The following is a 16,744-nucleotide window of genomic DNA, read 5'->3' on the forward strand; positions in this document are numbered from 1 at the left end:
TCACAGTTAGTCATTGGTTTGTGTCCCATCATCAATATGGTTTACGTGGTTTCTCCAACAGCACACCGTGCCTTACCACAGTCCTGGGATTTTTATTTAATTCTGACTCAGAGGAAAAAGCTGAATCACCAGCACCACTTCCTGCAGCCCGAAATTATTTTGTTGTTGGTTTCCCGTCTATTGTGCTCGAGAGCATAGAGGTGGCTCCTGTCAGCTGAGATGTAAGTGTGAGGTCTCCAGTGCTTAATTTGTAATGAAAGAGGTGCCGGGGCTCAAACAATTTTTTTACATTCATAACTGATGCAGCAAGCCCGGAGTTGCTGGGGCTATGAACTGCCAAGCCTAGAGGTGCTGGGGCTCAGACCTGACCAACCCTGGCACAAATAACGCACTGGAGGTCTCCCGTGCAAGCGTATCTCTGTGTCAAAGGATGGGCAAACGTGGAAGTGTGGGCTGAGTCTGACTTTGGATTCATTTCCTCTGCAGTTTGGCTGAATGCACTGCATGGATGAGCCAAATCCGAACTCAAAACTATCTGTATTTCACCAACACATTCTGACAAGTTACTGGATGCTGCACTGAGTTGTTTACATAGCGCTGTAAATCTTAATGGAACTGCCAAGAAATGCTTTTAACTTGCTTTCTCCTGGTGCTCAAAGGAGGACACAAAATAATTAGAGATCAGGATCAAGAAAGGAAAATAAACAAGGGTTTTATTGGATATATAAGGAGCCCTAGTATGCTGGTCTCTTCTTCTGCTAGGGTGCTGTACCTTGAGCAGTTCAGGCAGGATCAAAAAGAAGCCTTTCTGTCTCCCTGGAAGTGATAACATTCCAGTTAAGAAAAGATGTTTTCAGGTGACTCAATCTGTAGAAGTTCAGACTTCAGGGTATTTTAATCATTTAAAAAACAAACACGCCATATATTACGGACATCTGGGTCCTCCCCCCACAATGACAGTGGAATATTCCTTTAGCAATTACACTACATGCAGCAGAATCTCTTTTCAAGTGTTTGAATAATCAGCCAGTCTAGAAATCTGAAAAATTTATAGATGGTTTATAATTTCTTAAATTAAAACACTCAAGGGTCGTAAGGACATCAGCATTTGGACTTAGTGCACCGAGAAGAAGATTCACAAGCAACTAAAGATATTGATGTAGAGAGTAAGAATTTACACACACCACAAACGGAAATACTTTGACCTAGATGGCAATAACACTTTACAGCCCATACAAAATTCTTCTGAAGTATCCCAGTAAAAATTCTTTCCAGTTGTGCTTTTGGAATATGTCAGCAATCTATGGGTTCATATAATAGGATATGTTAACTCAGTTAAATCCAGTTATTAAAATGGGATTAGATGAAACTCTAGCTGGAAGATTGCAACATTCTGCCTTGTTTGTGTTGATAATCAGACAGTTCTGGGGTTTCAAGGTTAATTTTAAATGACGCATATAATGTAAATAGACAATTATGTAAAAAAAAAGAACAAAAGAGGTATCAGATGTCACAATCTGCTGTATTCCAGGAAAACAGGCCAAGACTCCAGAGATGTGAACCTACTAGCAGAAAGTATTAAAAATGATAAATGTGTATAGAAATTTTATTTTATTATACTTCCATCCTATGGGTTTAAGACCATATTTTCCACACCTAACACTATGTAGTCCTTTCAGGCGTTATCTGTTTGGTCACTGATTATTTGACTTTGGTAGTAACTGAAGGGAGGACCCCCATTATCAAGCTCCAGCGTAGTATCCCTATGAAATGTGCACTGCATGTCTCAGCTGTGCTATGTGAAAGATCGATTCTACTGTGCATGCTGTTCCCACATTACCAGAAAATGTGTAACAGCCTCGATGTTCTCCTCTGGGCAACACTGAGACTACGACGGAGGAGTGGGAAAGAGTCGTACTAGTTTACCTCGGCAGAGATACCACAGACCAAATATGCCATGCATTTCTTATAGTCACTAAAGTAAGGACGTCAAATGCTTTTCAAAATATAGCTTCTATTCTACCTGTTGTTTGGATTATAACTGGTGCTTTCCTTATATGGAAGCAAGGTAGGGGACAGTGAAGAAAAATAAAGTTTTTTGTTTTCAAGGGTGGGTGTAAAGTTCAACTTTACCTTTTAATACGCAACTTTAAATGTAAAGGTGAGGAATAGGCACTCTTGGATAGAAAATAATCAATCTAAATGCAACAGTGAAATCAGGTGAAGAATAGTAAATGCACATCCAAGAGCCAGTTACTTGGGAGTCTCGTCTAGTGATTAGAACATGGGGGCTGAGCTTTAGGATTCCTGGGTTCTCTAGTTTCATCTCTTCCCCAATTCATTGTATGATGCTGGGCAAGTCAGCTGGGGCCAAAGCCTGTCCCTATCATACAGCCCAAGTATCAGGGTATGTTACAGTACAAAGCTGTCCCCATTCTTATATTCAGGACCATACCTCTCCATTAAAAATAATGGGGAAGGGGCATAACATCCAGTTATGAACATAGGTATTCTTATGATACAAACAGGTGATAAAAACATACAGGAGAAGACGTGGAAGTGGCCATCTAATTCTCTTTACCATTTGCTGAGAGTATACTACTCGCCGCCTCCTCCTGACTGTTTATGCACATAACAGCAAAACTGTTGAGATAAATCAGCAGCTGAAGATTCAAATGTAAATAGGGAAGGCAGAAATCGGCACATGGATGCAGGAGTGAATAATAGTTGACCTGATGGAAAAATGAGGGGCAGTTGGTCTGTTTATTTTAAAAGCGGTCCTTTTTTGGACATTGAAATGTTTCAAGCAGCTCCAGTTAGTAGGGCGTGTTTCCTAACCTGATTATTTTTACACCAGGCACAGTACCATGACTTTACCCGTCCTGTGGGACTTGAAAGTGGTTGTCAAACTTGGAAAATCTTCAGTTGGTAAAAAAGGAAATCAGCCTTAGCAAGGAAGCCTGCTTTTTACATATAGTATTCATTTATGCAAATACCATCTTAAATTGCACAGTCGGATAATGCAAGCAAAGAGCCCAATCCTGTTCAGTTCATTCTGTCTTTTTCTACGTTCTTATCTCAGGGACTTCCCCAAAAACATGCTCACTCACTGTTTTCACTAGCACTAATCGTATGAGTAAGGCAGGTAGGGTTTAGCCCAGGGGTGGGCAAACTTTTTGGCCCAAGGGCCACATCGGGATGCAAAACTGTGTGGTGGGCCGGGTAGGCAAGGCTGTGCCCCCCAAACAGAACCCCCAACCCCCTCCCACTCCTTGTCCCCTGACCGCCCCCTCCCAGCACCCGCCACCCCTAACCACCCCCCCAGGACCCCACCCCCATCTAACCCCCCCTCCTCCCTGTCCCCTGACCGCCCCGACCCCTATCCACACCCCCGCCCCCTGACAGGCCCCCCAGGACCTCACCCCCTATCCAACCTCCGCTATTCCCCGACCCCTAACTGCCTCCCCTCCCCCAGAACCTCTGCCCCATCCAACCACTCCCTGTCCCCTGACTGCCCCCCGGGACCCCCTACTCAACACCCTCCCCACCCCCCACCCCCGCTGTCCCCTTACCATGCCGCTCAGAGCGGCAGGAGCTCGCAGCTCTGCTGCCTGGACAGAGCCAGCCACGCTGCCCGCACGGTGGTGTGACTGTGGGGGAGGGGCCAGGGGCTAGCCTCTCCGGCCAGGAGCTCAGGGGCTGAGCAGGATGGTCCTGAGGGCGGTAGTTTGCCCACCTCTGGTTTAACCACAGGGCTTTATTATGTTCACTTTCCTATGTGTTTTTTTTAAAAAAGATGTTCTACTGTCACTCTGTGTTTGAGTTACAGTTGTAGGTTAGGTTTTCCTGAGCACCAGGGGTGCAGGAACAATGTGTATAGTGGGGGTGCTGAGAGCCATTGAACCAAACTGTCAACCCTGTATATAATGGAAACCACTTCAAGCCAGGGAGTGCGGCAGCCCCCTTAGTTCCAGCACCTCTGCTGAGCACCGTAGTCTGAACTGCCCTGTGGAATCTGCTGCAACAGCAGTTTGCAGCTTTTCCTTGGAATTAGAATTACCCCAGTAAGGGTGACTTTCTTATTCTGCCTGATCCTGAAAATGTGGAATTCATTCCCTCTGGAATTATGAAATGTGGACAGATTGCTCCATTTTACAGTGGAAAAGCATGAAATCATAGCCACCTTGGCTAGGGTTATTATTAATTTAACAGTTAAACTTCCATTATGTTTTACTATTTGTTACATGTTATTTTAATGTGTTTCATGGTTTTATGTATTTTGCAGTTAACTGTTTGAAAGGGGACAGAAGTGATTTACCAGGGATGTGTTGTTACTCCCATTAATGCTGTGCTTATTTTATTGCTGGATGATATTTGTTTTGTTCTGTATGTATGTCTGATTTTGTTATGTAAAGTTTTACCATCTTTTTATGCATAGGATACCCCTGAAAATTTTTTTAAAAATCATCCATATAAAAGATAGAAATAGATATTAGTGGCCTGAACCAGACAAGCCATGGAGCTTCTCAGTGCTAGAATCTAAAAAAATACAGGATCCAGTTTTCAGGTTTCAGAGTAGCAGCCATGTTAGTCTGTATCCGCAAAAAGAACAGGAGTACTTGTGGCACCTTAGAGACTAACAAATTTATCTGAGCATCAGCTTTCGTGGGCTACAGCCCACTTCATCAGATGCATAGAATGGAACATATAGTAAGAAGATATATATATACATACAGAGAACATGAAAAGGTGGAAGTTGCCAGACCAGCTCTAAGAGGCTAATTAATTAAGATGAGCTATTATTAGCAGGAGAAAAAAAACTTTTGTAGTGATAATCAAGATGGCCCATTTAGACAGTTGACAAGAAGGTGTGAGGATACTTAACATGGGGAAATACATTAAATATGTGTAATGACCGAGCCACTCCCAGTCTCTATTCAAGCCCAAGTTAATGGTATCTAGTTTGCAAATTAATTCCAGTTCAGCAGTTTCTCGTTGGAGTCTGATTTTGAAGTTTTTCTGTTGCAAAATTGCCACCTTTAAGTCTGTTACTGAGTGACTAGAGGGGTTGAAGTGTTCTCCTACTGGTTTTTGAATGTTATGATTCCTGATGTCATATTTGTGTCCATTTATTCTTTTGCGTAGAGACTGTCCGGTTTGGCCAATGTACATGGCAGAGGGGCATTGCTGGCACATGATGGCATATATCACATTGGTAGATGTGCAGGTGAACGAGCCTCTGATGGTGTGGCTAATGTGATTAGGTCCTATGATGGTGTCACTTGAATAGATATGTGGACAGAGTTGGCATTGGGCTTTGTTGCAGGTTCCTGGGTTAGTGTTTTTGTTGTGTGGTGTGTAGTTGCTGGTGAGTATTTGCTTCAGGTTGGAGGGCTGTCTGTAAGGGGGACTGGTCTGTCTCCCAAGATCTGTGAGAATGAGGGTTCGTCTTTCAGGATAGGTTGTAGATCTTTGATGATGCGCTGGAGAGGTTTTAGTTGGGGGCTGAAGGTGACAGCTAGTGGTGTTCTGTTATTTTCTTTGTTGGGCCTGTCCTTAGTCTCTAAGGTGCCACAGGATCCAGTGTTTATTTTCCAAATATATTCCATTTTCTAGTCTGTATTAAAACAGGCTGGGAAATTAAAAGTCGATGTTTAAATTTGGGCACTCCAAAGCCCCCAAACCATGCAAAATTTGAGGATACATTTGAAAATCTGACTAATGGTTACAATGTGGAAATAAAAAGGAGGGTTGTTTAGTAGGGGCGCCATCCAAACACCTTCACCCTTCCCATGGATTTTGGTGGGAGTTTTGGGTGCACTTGGAATGCAGGATTGGGCCCTAGATGTGTTTGCATTTATCCCATTTTACTATGTTTATTGGCAGCATGATGGGGTGTACCAGGCCTTTTGAGGTTCCCTGCTAGAGGCTTTGCATTCCTACCACACTCCACCCCAGACAAGGAGCATGAAGGTGGGTCCTAGGATAACCAGATGTCTGGTCGAAAAGAGACTCTGGTGGCTCCGGTCAGCACTGCTGACCAGGCCGTTAAAAGTCCTGTGGACAGTGCTGCGGTGCTAAGGCAGCAGCTAACCTACCTGTTCTGACACCGCGCTGTGCCCCAGCAGTGGCCAGCAGGTCCGGCTCCTGGGTGTGGGGGGCCACGGGGGGCCACAAGGCTCCATGTACTGCCCCCACCCCGAACACAGGGAAGCAGCCAGTCAGAGCCCTGCAGGCTCAGTTAAAAGGAGCTTCAGGGGCTGAGCAGGTCAGTTTCTGGCTGGGGAAGACTGGCAGACTGTGGAACTCTCCAGGCAGAGAGGCCTGGGAGAGACACTGCTCAAACAGGGAAGAGATGGAGAGAGACTCCCAAGACTGTAACCCTAAGGTAGTGGGTGAAGGGGATGGGATGGAGTGGGAAGCAGCCCAGGGAATGCAGCAGGAGCTATGAAGGGAAGTAGTATGTGGCTGTTGTTCATAGGATCCCTGGATTGGGACCTGAAGTATTGGGTGGGCCTGGGTCTCTCCACCAGCCAATGGGGAAGTGGTCTAAGTCTTGAAAAGTGGACAAGACTCCTTTCTAAAAGCCTGAGAAAAGGGTTGGAATTTAAATGGGCCCAGAGACAGAACTGAAGACTCTGGTGAGGGCCAACCATTTGTTGAATTTTGTTACCCCAGGAGGGGTTCATCCATTCATTTATTAGCTGTGGACTTAGCTGGAGGGCTGAGCCACTGAAGACCCATGTAGGGAGGCCAACAACCTATAGTAGGCGCCACAACCAAGATTGGAATACCACACCCCGCTGACAGGAGGGACTCATGAGAGGTGTGTGTGTTCCCGGACACATGCAGATTTATTTTGGACCTTTTCACTGAAGTGTCCTGCTGAATTGTTCCTGTGTAACATACAGTATAATCCATTACATTCTTCTGATGGTTCTCCTCTGCAGTATATCTTCTTCCATCTCTGTTTTTTAGATCCATTCCTACCAGCAGACAGATGCTGGGCTCCATCGACCTCCTATTCAGATCAATAGGAGATTTGGGCATGGAAAACTGTGAGATTTGGCCTGTTATTTTATGTGATTAACAGTGCTCTGTTTAAACGGATTATGTTGGAATCAACCGTCTCTCATTAAAGATCATGCTTAATAAATGGTTTGAAGGCTGGTCAGTTTTCAAAATGAAAAAATATCTCCAACAGTAGCATTGTCAATTTTGCATTAAAATGACCTGGGATCTGATCCTGCCTGCACAGAGGTCAGTGGGAGTTTCAACAGGATCCTCCATTTCTTGCCCAACTCAAATCCTTAGTACGGGCTTTGATGCATGAGGAATGCAGGATTTGGCTTAAAGATGAGGACAAGTAGTAAACTGTGTGTCTGGGTCCAAACTTTCCAAAAGTACCAGGGTTTGGATTCTGGCCATCTCTATTGCAAAAGAGGATTTTAAAATAAAATATAATAAAGAAGTGCAGGTTTCATCAGAGTTTGTTACACTGCTGACGGATACAGAGCTCAAATTCAAGTATAGGAGTGTCAGTGTGCTATTCTGGGCCACGCACTACTTGCTTTACTCACTCAACTACAGTAATCTCATTGAAATTGATGGAGTACCATCTGGTGCAAGATTTGAACCTAGCACTCTAAGGCACCTGCACAAATTATAGAGGTATAGAACTGATGAGTCATACAATGAAACTGTGGGAGAATGTCATTGATAAGAGACTAAGAAGTCAAGTAGATATTAGTGCAAATCAATATGGCTTCATGTCAGGAAGGTCGATAATAGATGCTGTTTTTGCACTGAGGTAGTGAGTGGAAAAGCTTAGAGAGAAAATCAACAATATTCACATGGTGTTCATTGATCTAGAAGAGGCCTTTAAGTTCCACGAAAAGTTGTCTGATGGTGCATGAAGGATAAAATGGCATGAGATCTTTTTGTTCAACCAGTTACGCAGGTGTGTCATAAATATAAAGGGAAGGGTAAACACCTTTAAATCCCTCCTGGCCAGAGGAAAAACCCTTTCACCTGTAAAGGGTTAAGAAGCTAAGATAACCTCACTGGCACTTGACCAAAATGACCAATGAGGAGATAAGATACTTTCAAAGCCGGAGGGGGGGGGGGGACAAAGGGTTCTCTCTGTCTGTGTGATGCTTTTGCCGGGACCAGAGCAGGAATACAGGTCAGAACTCCTGTAAAAAGTCTGTTTTGTTTAAATGGCTGATAAAATAAGTTGTGCTGAATGGAATGTATATTCCTGTTTTTGTATCTTTTTGTAACTTAAGGTTTTGCCTAGAGGGATTCTCTGTGTTTTGAATCTGATGACCCTGTAATCCTGATTTTACAGAGGTGATTCTTTTACTTTTTCTTTAATTAAAATTCTTCTTTTAAGAACCTGATTGCTTTTCATTGTTCTTAAGATCCAAGGGTTTGGGTCTGTGTTCACCTATGCAAATTGGTGAGGATTTTTATCAAGCCTTCCCCAGGAAAGGGGGTGTAGGGCTTGGGGGGATTTTGTGGGGGGGAGACGTTTCCAAGTGGGCACTTCCCCTGTTCTTTGTGTAACACTTTGGTGGTGGCAGCGTTTAACCTAAGCTGGTAAGAATAAGCTTAGGGGGTCTTTCATGCAGGTCCCCACATTTGTACCCTAGAGTTCAGAGTGGGGAAAGAACCTTGACAAGGTGCAATGGGAATAGTCAGAACTTCTAGTGGTGAAACAGACAAACTGTTGGTAAATGTGGAAGCGCATCAGGGATCAGCACTGAGCCCTTTCTTGTTTATGGTCCTCCTGGATACCCTCACAAGGAACACATAAAAGGAGGCACCTTGGTGCATGCTGTTTGGAGATGATATTCTATTCAGTCGGGAGAAAGATCATCTAGAAGAGGATCTTGATAAATGGAGTGATGTATTGGAGAGAGATGGACTCAAAATAAGCAGAGGGAAAACAGAGGATACAGTATGTAATTTTAGTAATGTGTACACCGAAGAATTGTCATTGAACCTAGATGTACATATAATACCGAAAACACGACGTTTCAAGACTCTGGGTTTTGGAAAATGCAGAATGTAGGACTAAATTAGAGCTAGGATAATAAAATGCCTGGCTCAAATGGAGAGAAATTAATGGTATAGTATGTGATTGGAAAATACCAGTAAGCTGAAAAAGGAAAGTCTATAAAACAGTGGTTCATCCTATCTTAATGTATGGAGCGGAGTGTTTGGCAGCAAAGAGGAAACATAAGCAAATTATCAGTTCCACAGATATGTGGTTGTTGAGATGGATGAGTGGTGTAAGCAGGAAAGACCACATACGGAATGTGTAAGTTAGAGAGATCCTCAAAGTAACATCCATAATAGAAAAAATGAGGGAGTGCAGACTTGATGGTTTGCTCACATAAAACGAAGTCCTGACAACTGTCTGGATAAGAGAGTCCAACAGATCAAGACTGAAGGAAAAAAGGCAGAGACCAACACAAGAAGAACTGGTGGGATGTCATAAAGGAAGATATGTTCGCATGTGGTGTGGTACAGAAAATGGTATTGAACAGGACACTTTGGAGGGAGAGAAGACCCCCATTTAAAGGGATTAACATGAAGAAGAAAGCTATAAGTGTCTGCAGGAGCCTTTTTCTTGTGCTCCTGCAAGGAGCTGGGCATAGTCCTGTTGGAGAGCATTGACAGTGCTAGCCTCCCAAAAGAGGGCAGAAGCAACGAGGCTAATGCTAAGCCATTCTGTTCAGCAAAAGTGGCTGACACTGCAGAGAGCTTACATTCCTGGGCCTGAAATTTGAGCTGCACTTCACACACATGGACAGATCCTGAGTAGGTGTAAACTGGCATAGATGCTTTCAAGACAATAGAGCAATGTAGATTTCTACCTGTTCAAGATCTGGCCCATAGTTTGCTTAAATTATTCAAAATCACTGGCAAATGGGTGAGTTATCCCTTATTTTATGGTAGCACTAGAACATTGCACTGATGATGGGAGTTTCAAAGAAATCTAAGGGAGGGAGCTAGGTGCCCAGCTTCCACTGAATTTCAGAGGGTTTGGGTGCCTAATTCACAAGGGCTCTCTTGAAAATCTTAGCCCAAAATGTCTGAATTTGAGTTTCAAAAATGAAGGTGTAGGTCATAATTCCCATCTTTTAAAATATTTCATCTCTAGAGAGAGAGACTCCTTCTTGCATCTAAAAATTCTGTCTGGTGGCTTCATTTGAACTAAACTCTTGAGAATGTCTCCCAAATTATGGTGCAGAACCCCAGAGGAAAGGCTGTGTGTGTTTGTGCAGTGCCAGATGATGTTAATCTAAGTACACTCAGTCGGTCGGTCGGTCAGTCAGTCAGTCACTGGGGGATAGATGTGGTGTTGATTTAAATGTGAGATTGTTTTGAAATGTAGTCTGCATTTTATGTAGTGCTAATGGGATAGATTGTGTCTGTAAAGGTGCTGAGAATGATTAATTTCCCTGGACAGAATTCTAGGGGTTATTAATGTGTGTACAAGTAAAGCTGCACACTTCTCATTTGTGATGGGCTCAGATTTCAGACAGTCTGCCCATAGGGGAAATTTATCCTGGCAGTTGCTGAAAGGGGAACTCTTGTGGACTGACACCAGCTTGAGCATTTTTTAATTTTTATTTTTTTTTTGCATTTTGGGTGTTTTTTCAAGAATGGTTTATTTACATTTCTTTCTGTGTTCTCTATCTGCATCAGCAAGAGCCAATTCTCTCACATGGCTGCTAGACAATAAATAGAATGTGTCTGCATCTTCTTTCATAGGCACAAACTAACAATGCATGTTGTGTTCCTGCTCATTACTATAAAGTGAGACCTGTTGTAAGTGACAACCCACAGGACCAGTTGCCTAGTAGAGGTGGTTTCTCACTTATTCTAGGAACTTTGATACTTTAAAGTTGTTGGATAATATGGGGCGGGCCTTCCACCGGAGGTGAGTTCTAGTGAAGCTTTCACTTGGGGTGGGCTGAGAATCTTGAATCAGAGCCACCTTAAAGCTCAACGGCTAGATTGTATGGCTAGGGGGTGATCTGAGCCCCCCTCTCCCCCCTGCCATCTCACGGAGGAACAGTGAGGAGGCTGCATCTTTGCACTGGGTGTCTTGGGAGTGCACATAGGGTTTGCAGGCTGCTGCATGCATCCAGTAAAACTGAATAGATGGCTCCCCATGGTGCACTGCCCCACTCTGAGCTGGAGCCGGGGGCTTGTAGCCTTGCCTCTTCTCCCACTCTTCTTTCCTCTTTTCTGTGGCCTGCTCCCCAAGGAAGACCAAGAGCAAGCAGGTCCCCTTGCTCCCAAGAGCACAGGGACTGCTATTTTGGAAGGCCTCCGGTGCACAAGGGCCATCATGATCTGGCTCCTAGAGGGTTCAGTTGTTTCAGTTTGAATTGATCTTGGAGGGAGCCCAGCTGGGAATTTTGGATCTGAACTACCTCTGAGTTCTACAGGGCTCCAATGCAGTGTGTTCTGATTTAGATGCATATATATTTTTTCTGTAGCTAACAAAGAACCTGTACTGCTCAGTTGTTACCAAGTTTGGTCTTATAACCTCTTCCACCTACCCATATATTTTTGCCCAAGACCTTAGATCTGCTTAAACTGTCCATCCCTGCCACAAAGAGTTATCCCTTTATGCCTTGTATGGTGACTGGCACAACAGGACCCTGTCTGTAGGCCCTGTTATAATAAATCAAAAGTTCCATTGTACTATTAGCATTTGTAGTATTTGTAATATTCCAGCCCAATGGCATACATGAGTTTTAATGAAATCTCATTAACCACATCAAGTATGTAAGCATGAAACCCTCCCATCCCTGTGATTTTCACGTCAGCATTCATTGTTTTGTAGACAGATAAGCACACAAGCTTCAAACTTGGTATGTATGAGGTTCTCAGTGACGGACAGTGCAAAGTTTGGAGAAAAAATTGGTTGTGGAAAAAGCAATGAAGTGATTTAGGGTGACATAGTTCAATAAATTTTTGAGACTGATATCAGTATGCATTGTTAGACAGACCCACGTGCCAGCAGATATCTGAAACAAGCCTAAGTTGGTTCATTTCAATTATCAGATATTTGTGAACCTTTCTTGATTCACCTAGAGAATGGTTCTCAACCTGGGATTGTGGCTCCAGGGCGGTTGCAAACAGGTGCTTAGCTTGCAACCAATCTGTCTTTCCTGTTATGTTCATGGCATACAAAGAGAAGTTAGGTAAAAACATAACATTCTCTTTCTGGAAGGTTTGCGGTATAACACTACTTGATTTCTTAGAATTCAGAACCTTCACAAACAAGAACCAAAAACACAGAGAGAAGCAAGCTGCTCCCTAAGCTGAGAGGCACAACTCACCCCATCTTGCTCTAGGCTGGCTGTGCAGACCGACTGCTGCTAGACCGAGATCACAAGCTTCCCTACAAAGCCCCCTAGCCTCCAGGACCAGGAAATTGCCATAGGATTTAAAATGATAGCTCACAATTTTAATACAGTCTTCAGTACATCATACTTTCCATGGTGCTAAATGGGAAAAGGGTCCCAGCTACATCTGGGGAGGAGGGGTCATGATATTGGAAAGGGAGTCAGGATATGGATAAGGTTGAGAACCATAGATCTAGGTAGTCATGGACTTCAAAAATGTATACTTCCTTGAGGCACTATGTGTATTATATTAACATAATGTACCACTAAGGATGCTTAAGAATTGCTTTGTTACAGTAGATGTGAATGGTAGAACTGATTTTTCCATTCCTATGTAGCAAGGCAAATTCAGTTAAGCCAGCCTAGTGGCATGTATGTATGTATCATGTAGGTAATATATAACCCCCAAAGAGTGTAAAATTGTATTTTAAAAGGAACTTTAAAAATTGTGCCATTTACTAATAAAATATGTCTTACCTGTTGGGTTGACTCATTATTGCTGCAGCTTTCTGGAAGTTATGACATCATGGAATGATGCTTCTGGGCCATAATAATTGAGTTAAGCTGGTCAGTGAGAGTCTGTGGAAATGAAACATTGTTTTTAAAGGTACAGTAAGCTTTTAATGGTTCTGAAATTCCCATTTTAGCCTGGTCAGTGAAGGACATAAATTCACATTGCTGAAGTAAAGAGAATGTGTGGGTTTTCTATTTGTAAATAAGCTGTAAGGTTGGACCCACAAGGTGGCTGGGATAGCTCTCTTATGCCATTTATGGGATTTTTGAATAGTTTTTGTCAATCCAAATAGTAAATGAATGAAGGAAGTTTTCTGTTTTGCAGATCATTTATAAGCCTTTTCTGAGTCTGCGGTTGTATTTGTAATTTGTAAGTACTCAAGAGACTGGGTGAATAAGTTTTTTGTCTGTGGGTTGTTTGCAAAGATTTCATAAATGAAAGATTTCATTTAGTTATTTGGTGTTGGCAAACTATTATTCATAACATGGAATTGGTCATATGTTACTGTTTGTGGTCCTTTCTTGGATGACTGAAACTTGTGAAAGGAGAATAATGAGGGAAGAATAACACTTCTGGAATAAATTTATTAAACTTCTGAAATATGTGAATATTCTCATGGTCATCGAAATATTTCATTGAAAAATAAGAATTGCCAAACCGGATCAAATCAGTGTTCTTTCTGTGACTAGTTGGTATTTGCATTGCTCTATTGCCAGAAGCTGTAACTGAGAGGGGGCCCTATTGGTCTATGTAGAGTACAAGCAAATAGTAAGAGACTACACCAGCCCCAAAGAGCATCCAATCTAAATAGGCATGAGATATAAAGGTGAAAAAGAAGAGAAGTAATTTGCCCAAAGTCTCACAGTAGGTCAGTCGCAGAGCTGGGAATAGAACAAGGTCTCTCCTGACTCCATTTCACTATCCACTAGACCAGCGATTCTCAAACTGTGGGTCGGGACCCCATTTTAATGGGGTTGTCAGGGCTGGCGTTAGACTTGCTGGGGTCTAGGGCTGAAGCCTGAGCCTCATTGACCAGGGCCAAAGCCCAAGTCCAGTGGCTTCAGCTGTGGGTGGCGGGGCTCAGGTTACACTCCCCCTGCTTGGGGCTGAAGCCGTTGGGCTTTGGCCTTGGCCTCCCTGCCTGGGGTGGCAGAGTTCAGGCTTTGGTTTGCCCCCTCCCCCAGGGCAGTGGGGCTTGGGTGGGCTCAGGCTTCAGCCCCCCCGTCCTGGGGTCGTGTAGTAATTTTTGTTGTCAGAAGGCGGTCGCAGTGCAATGACGTTTGAGAACCCCTGCACTAGACCATGCTACTTCCCTTAATTTAGTATCCTGTCTCAGTGGGTTGGAGGCACTGGATGCTTCAGGGGAAGATGCTAGAGTATATTTCAGTGGGATTGGCATGGGTGTAACTAAATTCAAAATGTGGCCTATTGCGTTTTGCTTAAGCAATAGCTGCATTGTTAATTTCAGCTCTACTAAGGGCATAGACTGGAATAGAATGCGAGTGAAGTGGAATTGTAAAGCCGCTGGTGGCTAGGGAAGGATGAGCAGATCAGAATTTTTCCAGGATTCTAAGATTACTGCAAATACTGGCAAATAGTTTTCTTTATGTAGTTTTGCTTTGTCTCTGTTGTCTCTTTATATTACTTGTCTTTATTTAATTAGGCTAAGTGGTGCTAAGCAAGGCTGGAAAATCTTCTGTTCAGAGACTGTGCTACTCTCTGGGTGATATACACTGAGATTTCAAGTAAAACCACTAATCCGCATCCTGGACTGTCACCAATTCTAAAAAAACCCGTCTCTTCAACATATGAATTTATTGCTGCACATAAGGCTCTGAAGACATTAAGCGTACATATTGTAATAATAGCAGGCATAGAGGAGAGCAGTGGAAAGAGAGGAACATTTTAGAAACAGGCAAGAATTTAAAATCCCATACATTTTTATCAAAAAGAACGTATACGTTTTGGAATGCAAATAAAATTTCCTTTCTTTCCATGGATGTTCTGTCACTTACTATTACTTCAGGGGATGTGTCTCCTTATGCTGAGAAACAGCCAAAGGGCCTAGCACAAACAGTAATAAATGAGTGACACCACCTTCTAGCATATTTTAATGTATTTTTATATTGCATGTTGAGAAATATGGTTAGTTGCTTATGGACCCAATCCAGCTCCTGTAGAAGTCAATGGAAAGACTCCCAATGGAGCTGGATCAGGCCCTTAAGTACAACATTGGAAGCCAGGAGGTCGTGGGTTCTAATTCTGTGGATGACACTGACCCCCAGCTGTACCCTTGAATAGGTTGCTAAGGCCTCATTTTGAATAGGTTACACTAGTTCTGGGTGTCTGTTTTTGGGGAACCCACCTTGGGCTTGGTGTTTGTTTTTTGCTTTTATAGTGCTAAGCGTTCACATTGACAAATAAAATCCTGGACTATATTTGCTTTCTGGCCCTACCCCATTTGCTTCCCACTAATTCCATAGATAAAGGGGTCGGGGGGTGTATGTGATCCAGAATCGGTATTTCAGAACTCTCATGGAATTTATATTCACTTTAAAAAAAAAAAAAAGAAGGCTGAAGGATGGGAATGCAGGATCCTGTTTCCTCATCTGTGAAATGGGGACAGTAACACTTTATCTACTTTACTGGAACGTTGGGCACATTGGTCAGTTACTGTTTCAGTGTTATGTAAGTACTCTGTACTGTAGAGATGGTACAGTATATTTATTGTACATTATATTTATATAGAATGTCTTACAGTAGCATTGTTAGTATTAATTATTAATATCATGCTAATGATTAGAAGACAGCAACAAACCATGTCCTCTGGTAAGATATATTTTATATATTCTAATTGTACCATTCTATAGTCATATTGTGCCCCTCACTTTTCAGAACAACTGTTCTTGGTTTCAATGGGAACTACTGCTTAAAAATTACATTGTTTTGGCCTCAAAAACTGTCTCACTGAACAAGAGAGGGGTTTTTGTTGTTGTTGTTGTTTGAGGATTACATGGCTCAGTCTCAGGTTTTTTTCAAATCTGGCCTTGGTCAGAAGTGATACAAAATCATCACCTTTTAGTTGCTGTTTCATGGCCTGTGTTATGGGCATTGAGATTGTTGATCTCAGTCTAGTTCATGGTGGGCAGGTGACCACCTGAAAAACCCACCTGTATTAACTGGTGTTAGCTGACATCCTTGTTGGTAGTGTCACTTGAGACTCATGGAAACAGAGTTACATGCTTATCCCAAGAGCAGGTCCCTCAGGTGTGCATTGTGGGTAAGAAAGCCCTGTGGCCACCTGTGCTTTAAGCATTCTGGGCATTAATGGAGGGTTTCATTCTCCAGGGTTGTCAAAGTGGCACATTTCATAAGCACTAAACTCCCTTGAAAAGTGTTGCCAGTTTTTCTGTTAACTCCTCTGTGGACAGAGTGCTGAGATCTGACAGGTAGGTCAGCACTCTGATCATTGTAGCCTCAATTAGTTCCCCCAGTAATGGCTGATTGAATAATTAGCTAATCAGAAGGAGAGGCTGGAGATGTAAGGAACTCATTAGCCTTCAGCTGACTAACCTGATAAGCCAGGATGGAGCTTTACAGGAGAGGAGGACAGGGCTAGCTGAACTTGGAATGAAGGAGCTCCCTAGACAGAGCAATGTGAGCCCACACTCAGTGCAAGCCCTCCTTGCATCCACACTGCAATTGTACTAACCTAGGGCTCAAACCCAGGGTCCCAGGACCCTACAGGTCTGGAAGATCTGAGCCTGAGTCAAGCCGGGAACTAGGGTCTGAGCCC

The 16,744-nt window shown here is 43.1% G+C and overlaps 1 long non-coding RNA gene across 1 annotated transcript; it reads right to left on the reverse strand.

Moving 5' to 3' along the window:
* Window positions 1-696: 696 nt before the first annotated feature.
* LOC122465534 lies at window positions 697-16,325 on the reverse strand. The gene is made up of 3 exons (XR_006290451.1): window positions 16,119-16,325; window positions 12,912-13,013; window positions 697-816 (listed from the first exon to the last, which is right to left on the reverse strand). It is a non-coding gene; the product is annotated as an uncharacterized LOC122465534 (long non-coding RNA).
* Window positions 16,326-16,744: the final 419 nt, after the last annotated feature.

Source organism: Chelonia mydas, chromosome 4 (assembly GCF_015237465.2).
Source record: "Chelonia mydas isolate rCheMyd1 chromosome 4, rCheMyd1.pri.v2, whole genome shotgun sequence".
In the NCBI taxonomy this organism is placed as follows: Eukaryota; Metazoa; Chordata; order Testudines; family Cheloniidae; genus Chelonia; species Chelonia mydas.